At 55.3% G+C, this 20,857-nt stretch overlaps 1 pseudogene; it reads right to left on the bottom strand.

The window, feature by feature from the left end:
• Positions 1-236: 236 nt before the first annotated feature.
• Positions 237-17,162, bottom strand: LOC116854762 (annotated as a pseudogene).
• Between the last annotated feature and the right edge of the window lie 3,695 nt (positions 17,163-20,857).

Below are 20,857 nucleotides of genomic sequence, written 5' to 3'. Positions count from 1 at the left end.
TATTCCACCGTATGACCGAACCATAGGTTCATTTCCATGTTCTTACATTCTTAAAAAGAAAATGCTCTGACAAACATCCTTTTACACATTTTTTTGGAAATTTTACATATAGAACCATAGAGTAAATTCCTAATGGTGTAGTTTGTGACTAAGTCTGTAAGTCTTTTACATTCTGATACAGCCACATTACAGAATATACTGTACGATTTACATTCTCCAGCCAACAGTATTGTCTTAAAACAGACACGTGATGGTAGAGAAAGGCACCAAAAGAGACAGCTGTGAAATTCAGGCTGTGCAGGCCAACTAAGGAGCCCTCGGAGAATGGGCCTGTTGTCCCCAGGGCAGCAGCCGGTGGCTTCCTCCTGTCCAGGCCTGTGCATGCCGGTGGCCCAGGGGTACCCTGAGTCAGAGGGGAATGGGGCCCACAAGGGTGCTGGGGGGAGGGCAGGCCAGCATGGCTAGAGTCTTGCCTGGTTTCCTGTGGCCACTGTCTCTGCCTTGCCTGGTCTCGTTGGGGGGAGTTTATTTAGGGGCCTCTGGAGAAGAGGTTGGGCAGAGGTAGAGGGTGTAGTCCTCAGCAAAGGCACCCAGGAATGTGTTACAGGAGGGAGAGAAAGAGGAGTGGGGGATCCCATCCCTAGGAGAGACGGGACGTCAAGAACCCCTGACTAATGAATAGTGAGTATGCCCTTGAACCTCACTGGGCTTCGCCATTCTCAGGCACAGAACAAGAGCCGAGACACGTCTGAGCCCAGCTGCACAGGGACAGCGGCGGTTCATCTCAGACACTTTGACAGGCCGGGCCGTTCCCCTGCATAGCTCAGGTCTGCCTCCCGGCTCCCGTGGCAACAGCACAGCGGCGTGGCTCCCAGGTCCAGGCCCTGCCTGCTGTGAGCAGGAGGAGGGAGGAAGAGGAGCACCAAGGGGAGGACAGCTGGGGAGAGGGAGTCGTTAACTCCTAGAAGGCTGGAGCCCCTGGCTTTGGCAACCTCCCAGCATGCTGCCCTTGCCCCTCTGGGGTGGAAATAAGGATGGCAGAGAGCTGGAGGCCTGGGCAGAGGCCCTCAGACCTGAACAGGCACACGGTGTTACCACAGCAGACAGGAGCCCACAGGCCAAAGGCCAAGGCCCCTCCTGCGGGATGGTGGGCGTATGTCTCCCCAGGTCCTTTGCCAAGTCCCAGATGGGCAGGGATGGGAGCGGAGCTTGTGTCTCTGCCCACGGCCGCCTCATCCATCCGGGCCCCTGACTGCTGCTGCCTTGGGAAGGCGGATCCTGCATCTTCCCCTTCTGCTTGGCTTTTCCCCTGCTGATGACCTCCCATGTCCTGGAGTGACATGGCTCTGGACTCCAATCCTGTGACCTTGGCAAGACCCACAGCTCCTCTCTGTCTCCATCTTCAGAGATGCTGAAAAGAGGCTGTCCCATCACACTGCAGGGACAATCTAAAGATAAGAGAATAATATGTGAGAAGGAGCTTTGCACTCTGGGGAGGAAGGTGTCCTATAAATCTCATTCAGGTATTATTAGGGCTGGAAGTAGGTATTTCTGCTCCCTGGGGCTAGGGGAGGAGCTCCCCTGAGATTGTTCTGGAGCCTTCCCAGCACAGCAGGCCTGAAACTCAAAGACAAGAGGTCAGGAAAGACAACGGGTTATGTATGTGGCCTCTGGAACCCCCCGGGTTCAGCTGGCACTGGGAGGTAAAAGAGAGTAACCCTTTAAAAAAAAAAAGAGAGAGAGTAACCCTATAATATCAAGGTGTTTTACCTATATCATCTCTAGGCCTTGCTGCAACTTGATGAAAAAGGTGTGGTTATCTCATTTTAGAACTAAGGAAAGAGGCTCAGAGAAGTAAAGAGCTAGCCCCAGGTCGCACTGGCCATAAAAGGCCCACAGCCACCTGACTCCACGGCCCACACTTATGCCCACACCAGGGCTGAGCCCCCAGGCTGGGCGTGCTGTGGGGAGGGGCTGGGCTCTGAGAAGTAGCCTTTCCCCCAAGCTTTGCTTCTGGGGGCTTAGAGCATCAGAGACTAAAGGCCCTGGCCCAGGGGAGTACGGTGGGGTGAGCCCCAAGGAGGATACTGCAAAACCACCCTGAGGGCCAGCTGGTGACAAACAGAGCCATCAGGGTAAATACGTGTCAGAAGAAAGAGAAACAGCTCGGCCCTAAGTCTTGCTCCAGGGCAGGTCCCCACCCAGCTTCTTGTCACTTGCCAGCACAGAGCCGGGTTTTCCTGTTCGTAGCCTCTGGGTAAGGGTGTCTCCCTGCATCCCAAGGCAGCTTGAAGGGAACCACAGGAGCTGTGTTTCCTGTGAGTCAGGGGACTGGGGCCACAGACCGCTGGCAGGTAACAGGGGAGAAAAAGCAGGACCAACTTCCAGATTGTAAAATGTCCCAGCTAAAAGGCACCTTCGATGCCATTCTATTCAATGCTCCTTGTCCAGGCCCAGCACACCCAAGGCTATTCATACTCAGCAGGAACACAGGCTGGGGTCCCAGTCTCTGACTTCCAGGTGAGCGGGGCTGCATCCTCCCAGGCCCTCATCACTCTACCAGGCCACCTGGGCCCTCAAAGGCAAGGATTTCACCCAAGGAGGCAAGGGCCCGAAGCTGGGAAGGACCCCAGCTCACGACCCTGTGTTGTTGGGTCCTCTGCAGGTGGGGTTCCGGGGCGCTGTGCCAGGCCGACCTCAGCTGCTCCGAATGCAAAGGCGAACTGGGGATCCATCCTCCAACCTTGTCAGGAACTGCCCTCAAGGGAAGTCTTCATGCTTTGCTGATGAACAGACACGTGACAGGGCAGAAAGACACAAAGACAAATGAACTTATTCCGGCCCAGCTGTGCCCTCCCCTGCGCTGACGATTTGGGCCTGCTGCCACGGTGACCGGCCGGTGCCCATGGTTCAATATTCTGTATATCGTCGCTGTCCTCATTCCTCACAACCTAGCCATATTAACTGACTTTGAGGAGCTCAACGCCTTCATACCTGCCCCATTCCTAACGGGGAAAAGGGAGAAGGAAAATGAACACTATTCGGTGTTTGGGGGCGCTGCTGCGCAGGGATGCCAGGAGCAGAGCTCGGATCTGGGCCTCGGCCCATGGCATCTTCTCCCCTGTGCCCTCTCTCCAGCTCAAGTCCCAGGCCGCGGCCACCCTGGCCTGGTGCACCCGAAGCTTCCAAACCATGTGGGTTTGTGCTCTGCATCCCTGCCTCGGTTTCCTTTCTCCCCCCCGCTCTCTCAGGGCTGCTCTGTCAGAGCTGGTGAACCAGGAAGGCACACTGTCCAGCCTATTTGATTCGTTCCAGAGCAAATCCCTCTCTCTGACCAGACCTGACAGGCTGCCGGAGGAAGGAATCCCTACCCGTTGCAGATTTCTATTTCCACCTGGAAAAGAGAGCCAGAGGACAAGGAGGCTGGGAAAGGGAGGGGGCAGTTAAGGCCCTAGCCAAGCAGACATGGCGGAGGAGCCTGTCTTGGGAGTTCTCTTCCTGAGGAACAAAGGAGAAGGTGACACTGGCTGCCTGCCGGGCCTGTGCGCCGGCCCTCCACTGGGCACCACTCATGTGGGGTCCAGCCTCAGGACGGGGAGCCGCGCTTGGAATGTGATTCCCTGGCTTTGCGTGACGCTCGGTTAGCGGAGTGCGACTCCCAGGATCCCCTGTCACCTCCTAAAGCCTCTGCCAGCCCGCCCCCCACCACCACGCTGATCACCAGATTAAGGAGCTCAAGGCTACAGCTGAGGCAGCTAAAACCAGGAGGGGAGGGGCAGGGAGGGCAGCGGGCAGCCTCCCAGGGCCCTCCCTGCCCTCTCTCCCCCACTCCTACTGTGGGCCCTATTCTCTGTTCCTGCCATGAGCTCTAATCCCTGTACCCTTCCTCACTGAGCTCGTGCGAACCCCTCACCCCCCCAGAGATATCCAGCTGGAGCTTGGAGCAGCCCAGGAGACTGGCTGGGGAGGGGATGAGAGGTGGGGGGGGGGACAGCAGCGATGCTAAGGGTACAGGCCGGTGGGGGCCGGCTGGAGCCTCATGTGAGGGAAGGATGGTGAGCACTGGAAGGCAGGCCCTGGGCCTCCCTGCCTGGACTGGGCGCCACCAAGGGTAATCCCAGAGGCTCCCTGTGGGACCCTGTGGCCAGCTGCCAGACTGCAGAGTGAGGGGCATCCCGCCTCCCACACACCGGAGGAGAGAGGGGGCGGAGTGCCAGAGATGGGGGAGGCTGGCAAAGGACGAGGAGGAATTGGGACATTTAAAGCTTTTCCCTTAAGACCCCAGTATTTCCTGAACCAAAGTCATCCCAAGCCATTTAAATCACAAACACAGGAAAAGAGGTTCCCTTTTGCTGTCACCAGATCTGTAAGAAATGAGATGGGATGGGTCTGTCCATGATAAAGACCCCACAAGAAGGAACTGGAGGTTTTGGCACGGGGCTGTCTAGACTGTGAGGACCACAGGCTTGTCGTTTCAATTACTGGGAAGCAGTGGCAGCAGGGCCAGTGGGGCTGAGCAGGGGGAAAGGCGAAGAAACGCCCGAAAGCCAGAACCCCGGTCACTGGATCCAGAGACCCCTGTACCTGGACAAGAGGGGCCGTGCCCCGTGTCCGCCTGCACCTGCCAGCGTCACCGTGCAGAGCTGGAGATCTGAAGGCAGGATCCAGAAAGCTGTCTGAAGGTTCAGTTGAGCAGGTACCCAGCCCCTTCTCAGCCCCGGCCCCCATGCCAGGGCCTGTAGGGGGTGACCAGGACACACCCAGGGCCCTGGCCAGCAGCTGCTCTCACTCCAGCTTCTCCTTTGCTGCCACTGCCAAGCTCCCTTCTGCCGGGCAGGGGCGGGAGGAGAAGGGCTTGGGTTGCTAACAGGGGGTCTGTGAGGCCTGCGCAGAGACCCTCTGCCAGCTCCCAATCCCTTACGTACTCCAAAAACAGAGGCCCACACTCCAGTGTCAAGGGAAAGGAAATCCCACTACCCTTCTTCACCCTGGGCCAGAATCCACCAGTCCCGACCCGTTCCTGTCCTTGCGCTAAACCAGGGACTGTGACATTAACACAGCTTTGCAATGATCACTGTCATAGACTTTCTGAGCTAGAAGGAACCGAGAGATTCCTGAGTTCAACTCACTCATTTTGCCAGTGAGAACACTGAGATTTGGGGTGCGGGGGAGAACTGGCCTGCCCGAGGCCACAAAGCCAGCCAGAGGCAAGGACATGCCTCGTGCCTGTCTACCAGACACCTCTCCTGTTTGGCACCTGAAAGAGGGCTTCTCCCTCCGTATCCCAAATAAGATCCCGGCCCAAATGTAGGCGGCAGGGGTCTGGGGCCAAGGGAGGCCGTAATGCGATAAGCAGACTGGCCATCTGGCTTGGGGACAGAGAAGAGCCCAGACTGGCCGCTTCTGCTGCCCGTCCCGGGGGGCCCTGTGTCACGAGAGACAGACTGCCAGATGGACAGGCACTGGCCTGGGTCTGGGTAGAAGCCAGTGAGTTCCCTGTAGTCAGAGCTAACCAACTTTCAGAAGTAGTGGGGGAAGAAGGGAGAGGGTACAGGGAGCAAAGCCAGCCACCCCCCTCTCCCCACCGACCCCCACAAAGGGCAGAGAGATAGAAAAGCAGGATGAGGAAGCCGGGACTCCTACCCAGCCTCGGAGCCTGGCTCCCCAGGTAGGCCCGGCCTTGTTCAGCCCCACAGCCACAAACAGGTCCCCCTCCCAGGGAAAGGCAAACACATCTCCCCTGGCACCTTCTCAGACATGCATGCAAAACTAATTAACATGGGGAGACATGCGAGCAGCCGGCCAGCTCCACACCCTCGAGTCCACGCAAACAAGGCGAGCCCTTGTCCGGGGAACGTGCACAAAGCTTTGTTGCTAATTTAGGCATCTGTCTCTGTCTGGCCTGGTCCTCCTGCCTGCGCTGGGGTTTTTCCCAGCCCCTCGGACAATGCTGGGAACAGGCTCGCCGATCCCTTATTCAAATCACACCCAGGACAATGAGCTTATTGTGCAGGCCACAGAAAAGGGGATGCTGGGGTGGGTGGGTGCGGGGGTGTAAAGGGGCATCAGGAGAGGAGAAGGGTGGGGGGAGTGAAGAAAATGGGAACCCAGGAAAGTGTTTACTAACACAGCCCCTGCAGCTGCTTGGGCCCCCCTCCCCTCCCCCGCCTGGCTGGCAGCTGGGGAGAAGTCCCGGGACTCCGGGGTGGGGGCCCCAGAGTGGATGCGGGGCCAGTGGTCAGCAAAGTCTGGCTTGAACCTCCACCTTCGACAGTCCTACCCCTGCGTGTCCACGGCCAGACACGTTTTTTCTAGAGACAGGTTTGGGGGTTCTTTTCACTTCGTACTGTCGACCGAGCAGTGTCGTGCACAGATCCTCAACGCAGAGGAGACAGGGCTGGGGGGAGAGGTGCTGGCGGCTGTGCGGGGTGGGACCTGCTGTCTCGGCCATTGTCTTCAGGCAACGTTTCATTTTCTCCTCCTTCCCAGCTAATAAATTAGAGAGGAGACCGTGAGCTGCGAAGGGACAGGCTCCCCACGGACGGCGGGGCGGGCGGGCGAGTCTGGGGGCCCCCGGCAGATGGGGCTCGCCCAGCCTAGCTCACACCACACCTGGTCAGACCCTCTCACGCAGCACCACACAATGAGCATCATTAAGAAAACCACACACACACACACACACACACAAACGTATACATGGGTGTGCGCGTGCAGATGCGTGTACATATATACACATCTATATAAATCTCCCGAGATCCCCGAGGGGCTAGGTCTGGGGCTTTGAAATGCCCTCCCTCCTACCAACACCCCCCCAGCTCCTTGTCGCACTGAGCAGCCCAGACAGGCCGATGTAAACAGACACACACAGCCTGACACTGACACGCAGACACAAAAAGAAACACACACACCCGGAGGCAGCCCCAGACACACACGCTGACAATGGTGTAATGAATGCAGGACCGGAGTGCATTCAGTCGAAAGCCCACAGTACGGCTCGCCCAGCACCAGGGTGGCTGAAAGGTTATGGAGAGGCTGCATGCTAGCTCCTGCCCACCTCCTCCCTTGCGTCATCTCCCAGGACCGCTGGCCACGCGGGAGATAGAGTAAAACGCCGTTCCAGGCATCCAGATGGAGGCAGGTGCCTCTTGAGACAGAAAAGTTTGGAATGGTTCTCAGCTCTCAGGGTTGTCAGAATTGCTCTGAAAAAATTTTTTTCTTTAATACTGAAACATAGGTGTTTCATTATTAATTACCCTGCATTTCAAGATGGTGTGTCTTAAAGCCAGGGGAACAGGGGAGGCTGCCTGGTGTCCTTTCCCCATGCAGCAGAATCCACAGGTTGGGGTGATTTCTTCTGTCGGTTAAAATAGTAAGCAAGGTATAGAGGGTCAAGAGGAACACAAATGGTTTACCTCCCAGAGACCCTTTAAAACATGCTGCTCAGGATGACTCAGTGATGACTCCCTCTCCACTGGCCCAGAGGCATGGAAATGGATTAGGCCGAACCATGCAAAATTATTAATCTTCGACTGGTCTAGATCTATAAGAAAGAAATTTCATAGAGGTCAACCTAATAGGCAGCTGGTTTTAAGAACCATCAGGGGGTTTTCCTTTTTATTTCCTCCCCAAACTGGGTTATTTTATTCCTGAAGAAGAAAAAAAACAATAGTAACCCAAGACCCAAATCAACCTGGGACCCACCGCCTACAGCCGCTAACTACCTCATGCATAGAGCCTGCTGTGGCCACTGGAATGATCTGGGGACCCGCACACACGCGCACGCACGCACACACACAGACACACCCAGCCTGTGGCCTGTGTCAGGCCAGGACCCACCTTCCAACTCTTCCTCCAGGGCTCTTGCCTCTCCTTTCTCTGTCTTCAGCTTCTAGACTGTGCCCTGGAGGCGACAGAAGGAACATGAAAGGAAAACAGGACCTCCGTGCCCCTGGCTTCTCCTCTAGAGGCATGTCAGGGGCTGGCATGGGAGTCCACACACACACTGTGTCCTGGAGGAAAGGTCAGCCTTGGAAGCTTCACCACTAAAGCCTGACTGGCTACACAAACAGAAACCCAAGGCCAGTCTCCGGGCATATGACATTCATTCAGACTCCCTCTCGAAGAGCCAGAAGGGCACCGAGGCCACCCAGCGTAGGAAAGGCCCGCTGCTGGCCAGCATCTGGATAACCATGCCTGGTCACTCACTGCATCTTCCTGGGAAATCACTCTCTCGAGCTCCTCTAGTTCCCAGGGAAGGAAGGGCGGAAGGTTTGGAAGCAGAGTCAAGAACTACTCTGTATCTTGCTACCTGCTTCCTAATCGCCCACCGAGGAAAGCCTGCTTCACATGTGGTCATCCTGCCCACGAGAGCAGTCGGCCGGTCCATACAGAAGCCGAGGGAAGACACTTCCACGGAGAGTCTTCTAGTGGCCGAGGACCTGGGGCTCCATTCAAAGACCTGGAGTGACCTTCCATGAAGATAGTCCCTCCTCCATCTTTGACAAGTACTTTAAAAATACCACGTAATTTCTAGGGTTTTATCCTTCTAAAACACACACACACTGACTTCGACAAGAAAACCACCAAAGTGATAGTAATAATAAAATTAAATCTGTTTGGCCTTCCCACTCCTGGGGGCAAGGGATGGACCGACAGAGCCTGCCATCTGGGCTTTAGGACCAGGGGGTTCATCTGCAGGGTGGGCCCCAGCCTAGGGGCTACATAAATGACTCTTCCAAACTCCAGATGTGTTGAGAGGAGGCAGCTGGGTGCCCACTGTTGCCATATGCAGGCTTACCTGCCAGCCGCTCTACTCAGGATCCAGTCTGAGCAGAACCAGGCGAGGACTCTGGCTGGATGCCCCAAACAATATCTGATTTCTTCCAAGGAGGGGAAACCTGTATGTGAATTCACCCAGATGTCATTTATTATTTGATTGCACTTAAGGTATTCCTTACTGATCCCACATGGAAATCTTGATAGGTCACTGCCATACTGATTCCTAAGATCAAAGTTGTTTCTTCAGTGAATAAAAGGCAATTGTGATCTCACTGTTTCTATACAGAACCAAGGGACTCTGGAAAATTAAAGTTCTAGCCCAGGCTAATGGCAATTTAAGGTCACCATAGGCAATGCATGAAATGGCCTCTGACCCTGCTCCCCCAGGCTCCTGGGCCACGGAGAGGGGCGGGGAGGCCAGGAAACTGCCAACTGGTGAGAACTGTCATACCTCCAGCGCCCAGTCATCCAGGACCCCCTCCCCCAGCCTGGTCTTCCCACCCTGGATGGACGGAGGAAGTTCTGTATTACACAAGTCTGAAGTGCGGAGCAAGGGGACATGGTTTGCTTCTCTGTATCCCCAAGGCATTGTCCAGAGCCTGACACATAGTGCTTGGTCAATCAGTGTTGAACAGATAAATGAAGGCAACAGAAAAAATACAGTCTGGCCCAGGAAGCCTTCCGATTCCTGAGCTCCATGGCTCCTTTGCAAACCCACTTACGGCTTCATGGGACAGTCCTGAAGGTGCTCAAGGCCAGCCCAAGAGCCATGAGAGGTGGGAAAGGTCAGGGCAGGTGTACCCGCTCAGCTCGGGCTGCCGTGGCAGCCCTCCCACGCTGACCTTGGTACATGGTGGTGAGACCAGCTCCCTTAGTCTGCCCTCCACATCTGACCTGCTCTTCGGTATCCAGATTTCTGGCCCAGCCCTGCAGGAGTCTATCCGGCTGCTCCACCCACCTCCAAACTTTTGCGGGGGGATTCTCCTTCTCCCACTCAGCCTAGGAGACCTGTTTGGGTCCAGTGAGCCTTCTCTGATGACTCCACTTCAAATGAATTCCTCCTCTCTTGAACTCCTAAAGTCTGAGTCAAGCTGTCACCCCTTGAATATGAGCCTTATTAGGCAATGCTTCTGCTCTGAGGGCTCAGGGAGCAGGTCAGGGGTTCTCTAGGTACCAGAGCTTGGAGCTTATGCGTGGTCGGCAGTCATCATGACTTATTCTAGTGACTGGCTGAGGGCCGAGCCTGATCCCTCGCTGGCTGCTTTCCCTGCATCTCCACTCATCACTGACGTGCAGTCCACCAGTGAGATGGTCACACACAGCACAGCCCTGCCGGCTCACGCGAGCTCAACCCACCCCCTACCCCGCCCCGGTGCTTGCACACCCATCCTGTAACAGCAGCAGATGGGGGACGCAAACTGACATTTCTCGAGTGTCGCAAGCTCAGTATTACTATCCCCAATTTTATAGATGAGAAAACTGGCTCTGAGAGAAGGGAAATCATGTGCCCGAAAGGATCTGAACTAGATCAGACAGACCCCTGATGCCCACTGGGCTGCATGCTCTGCTTCCCACCACCATGATCTTAAAACCTGCAATCTGATATAAAAGAAAGAACAATGGGCTGGAAACCACTAAAAATGGAGTAAAGGAGACTGCAGGCCCACCGGGAAGGGGGGCTGTAAACCCCAGCCCTTCTTCTCCTTAATGCCCCTCTCCCTAGTGCTCCCCAAGGAAATGACATGCCCTTGGAGGCTCTCCCATCTCTCCTGTCCTGTGCCACCAAACTTGGGGGGATAGGAAGGTCTAGCATTCTCTGCTAATGACCAGATAAGACTGGACAGAGAATGTGGATCCCTTCCCCTCCTCCAGAAGACTCAGTGCTACCTCAGGGGAATGCAACATTCTCAAAAGCAGAAGCTCAACCTTGCCCTGGGCAGGTATAATCACTTGGCACCATGGGCAGACTGGCAGACTTTGGCCAACCCCTGATTTTCCAGACTGAGGCAAGCCAGGCTAGTTCACACTGACAAAAGCCAGGATTGGGTGGGATACTTCTCACCCTTCCTAGCGCCTCACCAAGGCTCCGGGGGACCCAGCACTGAGACTTCCTACCCATTACCTGGTTCCTTCCTCTACAAGTGCCTTGTCAGCCCAAAGCAGGAGATACTACACGGCCACCTTCTAGCCCCCGATATAAGCTCATGCTGCTCCCCAAAGCCCAGGCAGACTCCTGGGAGAAGAGGACCCATGGGGGCGTCTCAAGGGCTGTAGCTTCTGAGACATGCCCCAGGCGATCCCCTCATGACATCTGGCTTAGAGAAGGGCAGACCCTAGATTACATTTCCCACTCTTTCTGCTTCCCTTAAAGAAGATAAAGCAAGCAGAGCGTTAGCACAGAACTTGGCACAGCATAAATGTTCAATAAAGTGTTCCTGTCATCATTATCGTGACTCATTATGATTTCCTGGCTGCCCATTCCTCACCTCCTGGGCTCGTGTGAGGAGCTGTCTTTTCATAAACTCAAGGTTTGCTGAAGCTGGGAGACCATTAACAGAGTCCTGGGTTTCTGGGGCAGGACACTGGACTTCCTGAGAGGGGAAGGGGGCTAGAAGCAAGGCTGGACCCATGGCCAGGGGTCCTCCGAGGTGAGAAGGCCCCTCTGGCCTCTGACAGCAGAATGAGCCCAGCACCTCCCCAGAAAATATCTCTGAAGACCCAAGGCTTGGCAGGGAGCCAGGGCAGGAGGCTCTCGAAGACATCGACGCTGGCTCTGAGCCAAGGTGCATCCCAGAAGCTTCAGCTTGCAGAGAGCAGCACAGCTGAGGGGAGGAGGGAAAGCCGGTAGAGGGGCAACAAGGAGGCCTGGGGCCAAAGGAAACCTGCTTAAAGTGGGTTTGGCATGAACTTGGGATGCACAGCTGCCTTCCCACGCCCTGTGGTTTCCACATGCCTGGGAGACTATGCAATCACGGCAAGGACAGGAATAGGGGCCTGGGGACGTGGTCCACCCCCAGGACAACCCTCCTGTCACCTACATCTGTGCCATACCAACTCCATGGGGCACTGCCAAACCTCCATCCAAAGACTCCTGGGGTTACCCACTGGCTCTCTTCCCCCAACCCTAGACTCTGAAAACCAATGCTGCCTCTAGATTCAGACTTTCTGCCTCCAAGGACCGTGGGGTAACTCCCACTTAAGGGGCTGTACTAGACACCCCTAAAAGCCCTGTAACACCTGAGCCTCTCTAGTGGCCTCCCACCTGGCATTTCCATGGCCTTCTATACACAGAGCTCTCTGTGGCCAGGGACCTTCCAGGGATAGACCAGGATTCATTACTGAACACCAGGGCTGGAAGAGATCTTAATTCTCTAGTCCAGGCCAATAAAATAGGAGCAGCACGTATCATTTCAAATTTCCTAGAAGACACATTGAAAAGTAAGAAGAAACAGGTAAAGCTAATTTGAATACTGTATCTTATTTGACCGAATATCACTGTTCTGGCACGTTGCGCTGACCGCACCTCGGGAGACCAACAGTGGCTGGCATCCTGGACCGTGCAGCTCTTGACTCCAGCAACCCAGCCGGCTTTCGGATGAGGAGGGGGCCCAAGTGTCTCCAAGGAGTGGGCGCCCAGCCCATCCCTCCAGCTGGGCCCCTCAGTCTGTCCTTTTAGCCTCCCAATTCAGACTCACTTATGAGATAGATGAGTTTACGAGAAATCCAATTCAGGGCAACTGCAGCATAAACCTGTCTGAAACAGGCATGCTGGAGGGGAGAGGGCATGGGTGCACTTGATATCACAGGCTCAGGAACCGAGACCAACGGGAAGGCACAGAGGGGAGGCTCTACGTGACCTCTGCACTGGAAGCAGATCCGGGTGAGGCCCTCTGGATGTGCCGCGCCCCCCTCCCATCAGGGCCACCCGGCTGCTTCAGGTTGCGAATACCCACGCTCCAGCACGGGAGCTGGTGAATTTTCTACCACGTCTCCCTGGAGGAACTACCCACAAAAGCTCCTCTCTGATTTAGAAGGCAAGAACAAGTCGTGCATTTACCCCGTGCTTCTAGTCTTCGTACTCCGAGTCGCCATGCCAACACACAGTCGTAATTACCAAGGAACGCGCCAATAGTGGCAGCATTGACAAAGACACTATATCAGGGCCTGTGAGCTAAGCAAGGTCAGGCTCCTCGCGGCCCCCCGGCTTCCTGCCCATTTCCTTTATTCCGCTCTGTTCCATCTCCTTCCCTTCATTCTTCCTCCCCCACCCAGATGGTCTCTTACTATATGTTCTCGGCAAAGAAAGGCACTACAGCTTAGTGTATAAAACACTTTTATAGCAATTAGGAGACAGGTTCTCCTTTGAGTCCCGATTTTAACTTGTGGGAAAAGTCACTTTGACATCCAGGCCTCAGTTATTTTGCTGTGAATGGGGAGAGTATTTTGGACAGTGCCTATTCAGAAAGTGGGCTCCTGCATTCCCTTCGCCTACTGATTTCAGGGGCTGCTGTCTATCTAGGGGACACTAAGATCTCTACGAGCAGCACCAGAGGTACCAGAAGCTCAGAGAAACAAAAGAACGTTCAGATCAGAGAAGGAGTTGGTTCTAATGCCCTGAGAACAGCAGGGCCTGTATCTTCCCCCCAGGAAGGGCGCAGATCTCGGAGAGAGGGCCGGGAGCAGCTGAAGGGTAGGCTCTATCCGATTATAAAAAGAGGAACGGGATGGATGGGAACTATCAGGCTAAGTGACAAGCATCCTGAGGCCCCCAGTGGGAACGAGGACAGGCACCCACTTAAAACGAGAGGTCAAAAAAAGAAGGCAGACAGCCACTGCCCGAGCTCTACACGAGAGCGCCCCAATTTCAGAACACCCAGTGCACCAACATCTGAACTTACAAAGGAGATAAATTGGAGGCTGATGATTAGCATCACAAAATGATTATTCCCTTTGTAAAAGGCTTCACTGCAGGACTGCTTTAAATAGTGCATTTAAACCATGATCTGATTTGCTAAATTCGATTTATACACATCTACTGCCTAAGCTGGCGTGTGGCTGTATTTACATGTCTTCCCTTGGCACAGAGGAGGGGAGAGGCCAGCCATTATTTGGGGCCTTGAATCCTTGTAGACGATAACTAATCTGGGGAGCTGAACCCTGTTTTTCTTCCACAGCTGGGGCTTTTGCTATAAACTGGCCCCAGCTCTCCACCCCACTTTGTCTAGCAAGAGCCTGCCCGAAGGTGATGGTCAGGATTGGGCCAGGATTTGTTGTGGTGTTTAGCCAATAGAGGCTCCTCACCAAGAAGGAGACCCTCAACCCCACCCCGAACGCCCAGGGATGACAACTTTCTGGTACAAATTTCCAGAGAATCTGTCTGTGGGAGGCTCACTAAATTTATTTAGCGCCTACAGTTATCATACCAGGGTTCAAAGGCTCCCTTTTGGGAGCCGTGGAAATTGACTAATCTGTTTAAGTTCTGGGGATCTGATGAGCTACATTCTGCTATTCGTTGGAAGCCACAGGAACCAAACCTGGGCTGGCCCACAGAAGCTGGCTCTCCACCCCAAGGCAAAGAATGGGTCCACCAGGTCTCATGGTGACTGTGCCAGTGTCATCAGGAAACCTCCTTAGTTCCCCTAAAGGGGTTTGCAGGTCTCACTGACAGCATAGTCCTTCAAGAGAGAAATGACTCCTTCCCACAAGACCCAACAGAGTGATAGGGCAGTTAGGAGCCAGAGCACTGCCAAAAGGGGAAGTGCCCAGCTCACACCATTTGCTAAAAGAAAGAGGTCTAAGGAATATATGGGCTCAGAAAAGCAACATTCAAAATAACCCAAATCTTTTCAAAAAAACTCAAGCTAGAACTTTTCCCTTCACCACCACTGTCATGTCCAAGAACCAGAGGCTTAGCCTTTGAGAACCACATGTTCATTTATCAAATATTTGCAGACATCCAGGGACGAGCTCAGCCCAGCTCTGGGAACTGAGGGCAGAGAAAGGAACAAGACAGTACTCAAGTCTGAGGGGTTTATGGTAGAGGACGGAGGGGTAACCAAACAGAACTAAACCATTTCACTGTTGAGAAGCCCACCAAAACCTGCTCATGAGAGGATGGGAAATCAGACCAGGAATCGATTGGACTGGATCCCAGTTCCTGCTCTTCTAGCCAACTTTATGACCTTGGGGAAAATCACTTAACTTCTCTGGGCCTGGTTCCTCATCTGTGACATGAGTAGTTGACCTACATAATAACCAAGCTTTAAATTTTCTATAAATCTTACGGAGGAAGAAATGTTCATATCTTTAAAAAACCCTGGTGAGCTTGCTTTCCCTTTTCTTTCTTTCTCTTTTTGACCAAGGTTATAAATCGCCTCATTTTCTTCTTTGTCTTGGCTGCCAGGGGGCTCAGGACCACCACAATATTAAAACAACATTTTAAGGCCAGAAGACTGGGCTGGGGGCCTGTCTCAATAACAGGAGAGCTCTCATATGTGAGGTGGGGGCTGTGTGGACCTGGGGGCTTGGATTCAGGAAAGGCTTGAATCCGGTCACACTGGTGATGAATCCATGTGTTTGTGTGTGTGCATGCACGTGCAGAGCCCGTGGTTAAGAACTCAGGCTTTGGGGCAGACAACCCAGGCTCCACATCCTGGCTCTGCCACATCCTTAGCTATAGCCAAAGTCACAAAGAGTCACCACCACCCTACGTGTCAAGCTGAGGCCCAAACGCATGAGAAGAGCTTACTACCGGGCTAGGTACAAAGCGAGACTCAAAAAACACAAACGAACAGACCGCAGTTTCTTAGTCACTCTGCACAAAGGTATACGCTTGGGACCTGCTTTAGGGCAACGGTAGATCAACTGGGGCAGTTACGGGGGGAAAAAAAAAACAACGGCAAATGCGCGTAAATTATTCACCAGGTGGAAAGGGGGCCGCTGCAGAGCCACTGCTCTTAGGGCCGCGGCCTGGTGGGGGCACGAGCCCCGAGCTCCGAGGTGCTGCTCCCGCGCGCCCGCAGCACCGCCGGGAGCGATGCGAACCGAGCCTCCGGGCCGTCCTCTGCCGCGAGCGCTGTGGACGCGGAGGCCGTCGGCGAGCTCCGGGCCACACGAGGTCCCGAGCAGGGCAGCCTGGGCCTGCTCGCCGCTCGGGCCTCGCGGGGTCCGGGACAGGGGGTGGGGCGGAAGCGGACGGTGGCCGTGGGCCTGACGTTACTCGGAAGGAATGAAAGAGCGCGAAGCACGCACCGGGTCGCTCTCCGACCCCGCGGCACCGCCTCGCCGCAGCCCGGAGCGCGGGGCCGGTCGAAGAGGCCACGGGCCGCACGCGGCTTTTTCCGCGGCTCCGGCGGGAGCGCACGCAGCGGCCCGGGGCGCAGCCGCCGCGACGGAGGGCCCGGCGGCCGTTGGCGGGCCTAGCCTGCCACCGTCATCAGCCTCGGCCCGGAGCCCGGCGGCGGCGATGGGCGGGAGGGCGCGCTCGACGCGCGTTCCGGGGCTGTGGGCCGCGCCACGACCTACCTCGTGCCCACGCAGCCATCTTGCCGCGGCTCCTCGCTCTCTCAAAATGGCCTCCCGGCCCCGCGGCGCCCTGCCCGCCTCCCCGCCGGGCCCCGGGTCCGCAGTGCGCGCCCCCCTCCCCCACCCCGCGCCCGCGCTCCCTGGTCGGCTGCACCGCGGTGCCCGAAGGCCGCGGGGCCCAGGCGGCGTCCCGGCGTCCGCGACGCGCGAGGGCGGCCCCCTCTCTGCAGCCGAGCCGCTGCGGGGCACGAGGGAGGCCAACGAGCCGCCCCGCGTAGACGGGTCAGGCTCCCGGCCTGAGCGCCTCGGACTCCTGCGGGACGCCGACGGCGGGGAGAGCCCGGGTGTCCCGGCAGCCGCGTCAGAGGCCAGAACGAGGGCCGCCTGCGCCGGGCGTCCACGGGGAGCCCCACGCCGTGCTCCGCTGAACTGGACCGCAGAGTGCCGCGTGCGCGAAGCTGTGGGGTTAACGCCGGTTTCCACATTCCCCCCAGGAGGGCCACGGAGGGGGATGACACCGGATCCGGGCCTTGGGAGGAGGGACGTTGCCCTTTCGGTGACCCAGGTGAAAATACAGACGCTCCACCGACCTGATGGTGGAATCTCCCAACCTCGGGGCTGCCGGCCCCGAGCCCGCTTTTGGCACCCCCGTACAGAGCGAGAGGGGGCAGGCAGGCAGCTTCTCCTCCCACGCCCGGGCTCTGGCCACTCACCTTTCCACCCGCGCGCCCTCCTACTAGCAGGTGCCGATGGCGCGTTCGTGCCGGAGAAGACGGCGCCGAGGAGGGAGGCGCCTGCAGGGGAGTAGCTGTAAAACAGAAAGGAGACATCAGGCGCCCCCCACGCCCGCCTAGAAGCGCGCTGCGTCCCCTGGAAGGTGGGAGTAGGGCACGCGCATCCTCTAGGTCACGACCACAGTCCTGGGCGGCCGTTGGGCGCACCCCGTGCCTCAGTCTCGCTCGCCCGAAGCATGGGAGGGAAGCCCCGTACTGGCTAAGGGGGTTCCGTCCCAGTCCTGAGCTTCTTACCCTCCAGCCAGCCAGGCAGTCCGTGAGGTGGGACCCCTCCCTGCACCTAAGGCCAAGCACATCGCGGAGAGCCTGCCAGCCACCGCCCCAGGATACCCCTGGCTTCCCCGACAGCGCTGCTCCTGAGTCCTGGCACTCGGAACCTGCCCGAACCGGGCCACCGGGCCGTTTTCCGGAAGCCCAACTGTGAGAAATCCGGAACCCGAGTTACCGTGGGCCTCCTGGGGGCGCCCTCTTGGCCTCGCAAGGTAACCTGAACCCCAATCCTTTCAAGTCTCTAAGGGCACTTGCAGGCGCACCTCTTCAGCGGGCGAAGCGGGGAACTTTACACCCGTCCGACCCTCCCTCCCAACGGGGTGCTCTTTGGAGTCCTAATTTGTCTCCCAGTTCTAGGCCTGGTGGCTATGCCGGGCATCTGGGAAAGAAGGCAGTGGTCAATTCTTCATGGAACTCTGGCCATTTATTGGTGCTTTCGCTCTCTTCAGCGGGTAGAGGTTTGAACTTCATATCCAGACATCCATATGCACCCCTTGCCCCAGCGTGGAGAAAGAAATACCATTTGCTCAGCACCCACTATATGCCAGGCACTTTATTTGTATATTTTACTCAATTCTCACACGATCCCTGGAGGTGCAGTTACATAGGTTACCACCATTTCACAGGGGGGGGGGACACAAGTCGAGAGAGGTGATGGGACTTGTCAAGGGGCTACACAGAGTTGCGCTGGCAAAAGCTTGCCCAAAAAAACCCTGTCTCCCACGTGTGGGCATCCTCCCCCACCCCCCAGCTGCTGCTCCTCTGGAATTTGGATTTGCTAGTTTATTAACCCAGTCTAGGATCTTCCGGGGTCTTCCACTCTGGCAGCTCAGGAATTGTCACCCCAAGGGACACAAAAAGGCCACAGGCCAGTCCCCCTGCTCGCCCTGTGACCAGCGAAAGGAATTCTTGCAGCCTCTATGGGCACTCCAGAGGCATTTCCATCCCTCTTTAGTCTGGGTCCAGAACCTTGGGGGAATCTAGCAAAGCCTCATTCGGGCCAATAATCCACTTCTGATTTTTAAAATTCCAGTCTACACAGCCAAAGAAGTGGGTGACCTCCATTATTACAAGGATAATTCACACAGGAGAAAATGAGATGAAGGGGCAGGTTGGGCGTGATATTTTTACACACAACCCCGTTGGTGACCTGAGGGGATTCAGGAGCTAAAAAGAGGATCATCTCAAGGAAATGCCCCTCTCTCTGGTTTCCTGTGAAAGATTTCAACCCGACTGATAATCAGGCAGAAAGCCACGTAACTCCCCTAACCTCCAAAGCCGAGAGGCGCTTTTTCTTTAAATGACGTTAACGTGACGTTAATGTTTCTTTCTTTCTTTTTTCAATGAAACCTCCGTAAGAGACAACCTCCATTAAAAAAAAAAAAATTATCCCCACTTGGCCTGATGTGAAATAAATTTTAAGAAAACACAAGTTTGGGCTTTTTCAGAAGAGAGCCAGGCTGCCCGAGGTGACAAAGATGGCAGCTGAAGGTTGAGCCCGGGTGGGTACAACCAGACTTGGGAGGTGCCAGAAACGGGGGTAATGGAGGGCACAGGTATCTGCAGCCCTCCAGAGGGCAGAGGAGGAGAGGTCCCTTTCAAAAAAAAAAACCCAAATCGATGGTGTGAGACCAGCTTGGCTAGGAGGATGGCTGTGTGCCCAAGTCCCTGCCCAAGTCGCCGCTGAGCATCTCCACCCTAACAAGACAGCGAAGACTGGAGAAATGCCACCCTGTACATTCCTGCGACACACAAAGCCCCAGGATTTGGCCAGAGGTAGAGGAGAGCAGCTCCACTCACAGCACACCCTAATTCATGGGGAGAGGGGGTTGCAAAACTAGGCTGCAAGCTGCTGGGGGTGGGTGGGTGAGGCTGACCACTGAGGGTTTGGAGTGCCTGTACAGATGGAAGCTGAAAGGAAGTTCTAATTAGCACAAAGCCGGCACCTTCCATTAATAGCTCTCTGTAGGCTCCTGGATGCCACTGAAGAGAGGCAAGTTGGAATGTGTGAGGCTCACCTGTCCCCAGCTCATTAACAGACCTCGGGTGTGAACAGGGCTGTCCTGGCAGAAGACCAGCCCAAATCAGCTCCACCCCACCCCACCTCCCCAAAAATTTAATTACAGGTCTGACTTCTGGACCCATCTGAGAGGAAAGTGCTTCACCCAAGTCCAATGTGACCCTAAACACGAAATCTCCTGGACACTTGCTCAGCCAGGCCTCGAAGGACAGTGCTCCCTAAAGACTTGAAATAAAGGCTTAAAAAAAAAAAAGTCCTAGTATGCATTTCCGTGTGCGGGGAAACTCCAGATAGGTCAAACTAACCCATGCTAAGAGACCTCAGAAGGGAGGTGAGCAGGGATCGACTGAGAAGAGGCAGAAGGGAAGCTTTTGGGAAGTGCTGTCCGCCTTGAGGGTTGGCTACCATGGGTGCAAACGCATTTGTCGGAACCCATACAACTGTGCACCTGTGCTCTGTTTCTACGTGTAAATTACACTTCTGATCACATAGATGCAGGTGTATAATGTTTGTGGCTTATATCCACACATATGGATACAAAGGTCTCGCCCCCTCACTGGTTTCTCCCTAGCCTGTGATCTCCATGATGTGAAGGTTCACACCCTTTTCAAGGGTCACAGTGGAGAAAGGGGCCAGAGCAGATGTGGAAATGGGGCTGGGCACATCTCGCAAACACACGGCCAGCCGGGTAGGGAGGAGGAATGTCTGAATTGAATCAATTAGCTGCAGAAAACTTCAGAAAAGAAGTAAGGCCCTTCATAAAAACAAAGCCCACTCCTTAATCCCCAAAGGCAATCCTCTCCCCCATTCCCATGGCCATTCCTTAGTAAACAAAGAAATCCCTCCTTCCACATCCACACCTCAATATTCATTATGAGCTGACGTTAGAGGCTGCATTCCAGCCTCCCAGAGCGCCCTAATGACTGGAAACCTAAGGGCAGACGACTTACAGTGCTTTTCCTCGGTTCTCCCTCTCCTCTCCTCTCCTCTTCCTGTGGCAGTCTGTTCGTTCTTCCCTCCTCTCTCTCCCTCTTTCTCCCTTCTTTTCTCCAAATTAGCGAATAAGCACACCGAGGCAAGCAAATCAAGGCAGAGACATCACTAACTCTTACTTTGTTCATTTATTTTGACAAGTGCAGTTTAATTTTAATTATTTATGATAATACTTCACAGTAGACGAGTAAATGTGCTGGGGTATATTTGGTAACATTAATGAAGTCGGCCTCATAGGAACCTTCACCCCAGCACCCCGCCTGGAGAGCTGCCTGCTGGAGAAGTGGGGTGAGGCCACACTGGTCTGTGGCAGAGTTGGCAATTTTTTTGTGGGGGCGGGGGGGTGGGGAACTTAATGGGTTTGAGGATTAGTGACGGGAAAATTAACCTGATTCCAGAGAAGAGGCAAATACACAAGCCCGTAATCGTGTGTCGATGTGGATTGTGTGTATTTAAACACCGAGAGAGCACACTTCGT

The sequence above is a fragment of the Lontra canadensis genome, unplaced genomic scaffold (genome assembly GCF_010015895.1).
Source record: "Lontra canadensis isolate GAN:19392208 unplaced genomic scaffold, GSC_riverotter_1.0 scaffold94, whole genome shotgun sequence".
Taxonomy (NCBI): domain Eukaryota; kingdom Metazoa; phylum Chordata; class Mammalia; order Carnivora; family Mustelidae; genus Lontra; species Lontra canadensis.
Note: the sequence above shows the minus strand (reverse complement) of the source record. Positions and strands in the feature narration are given on the sequence as shown.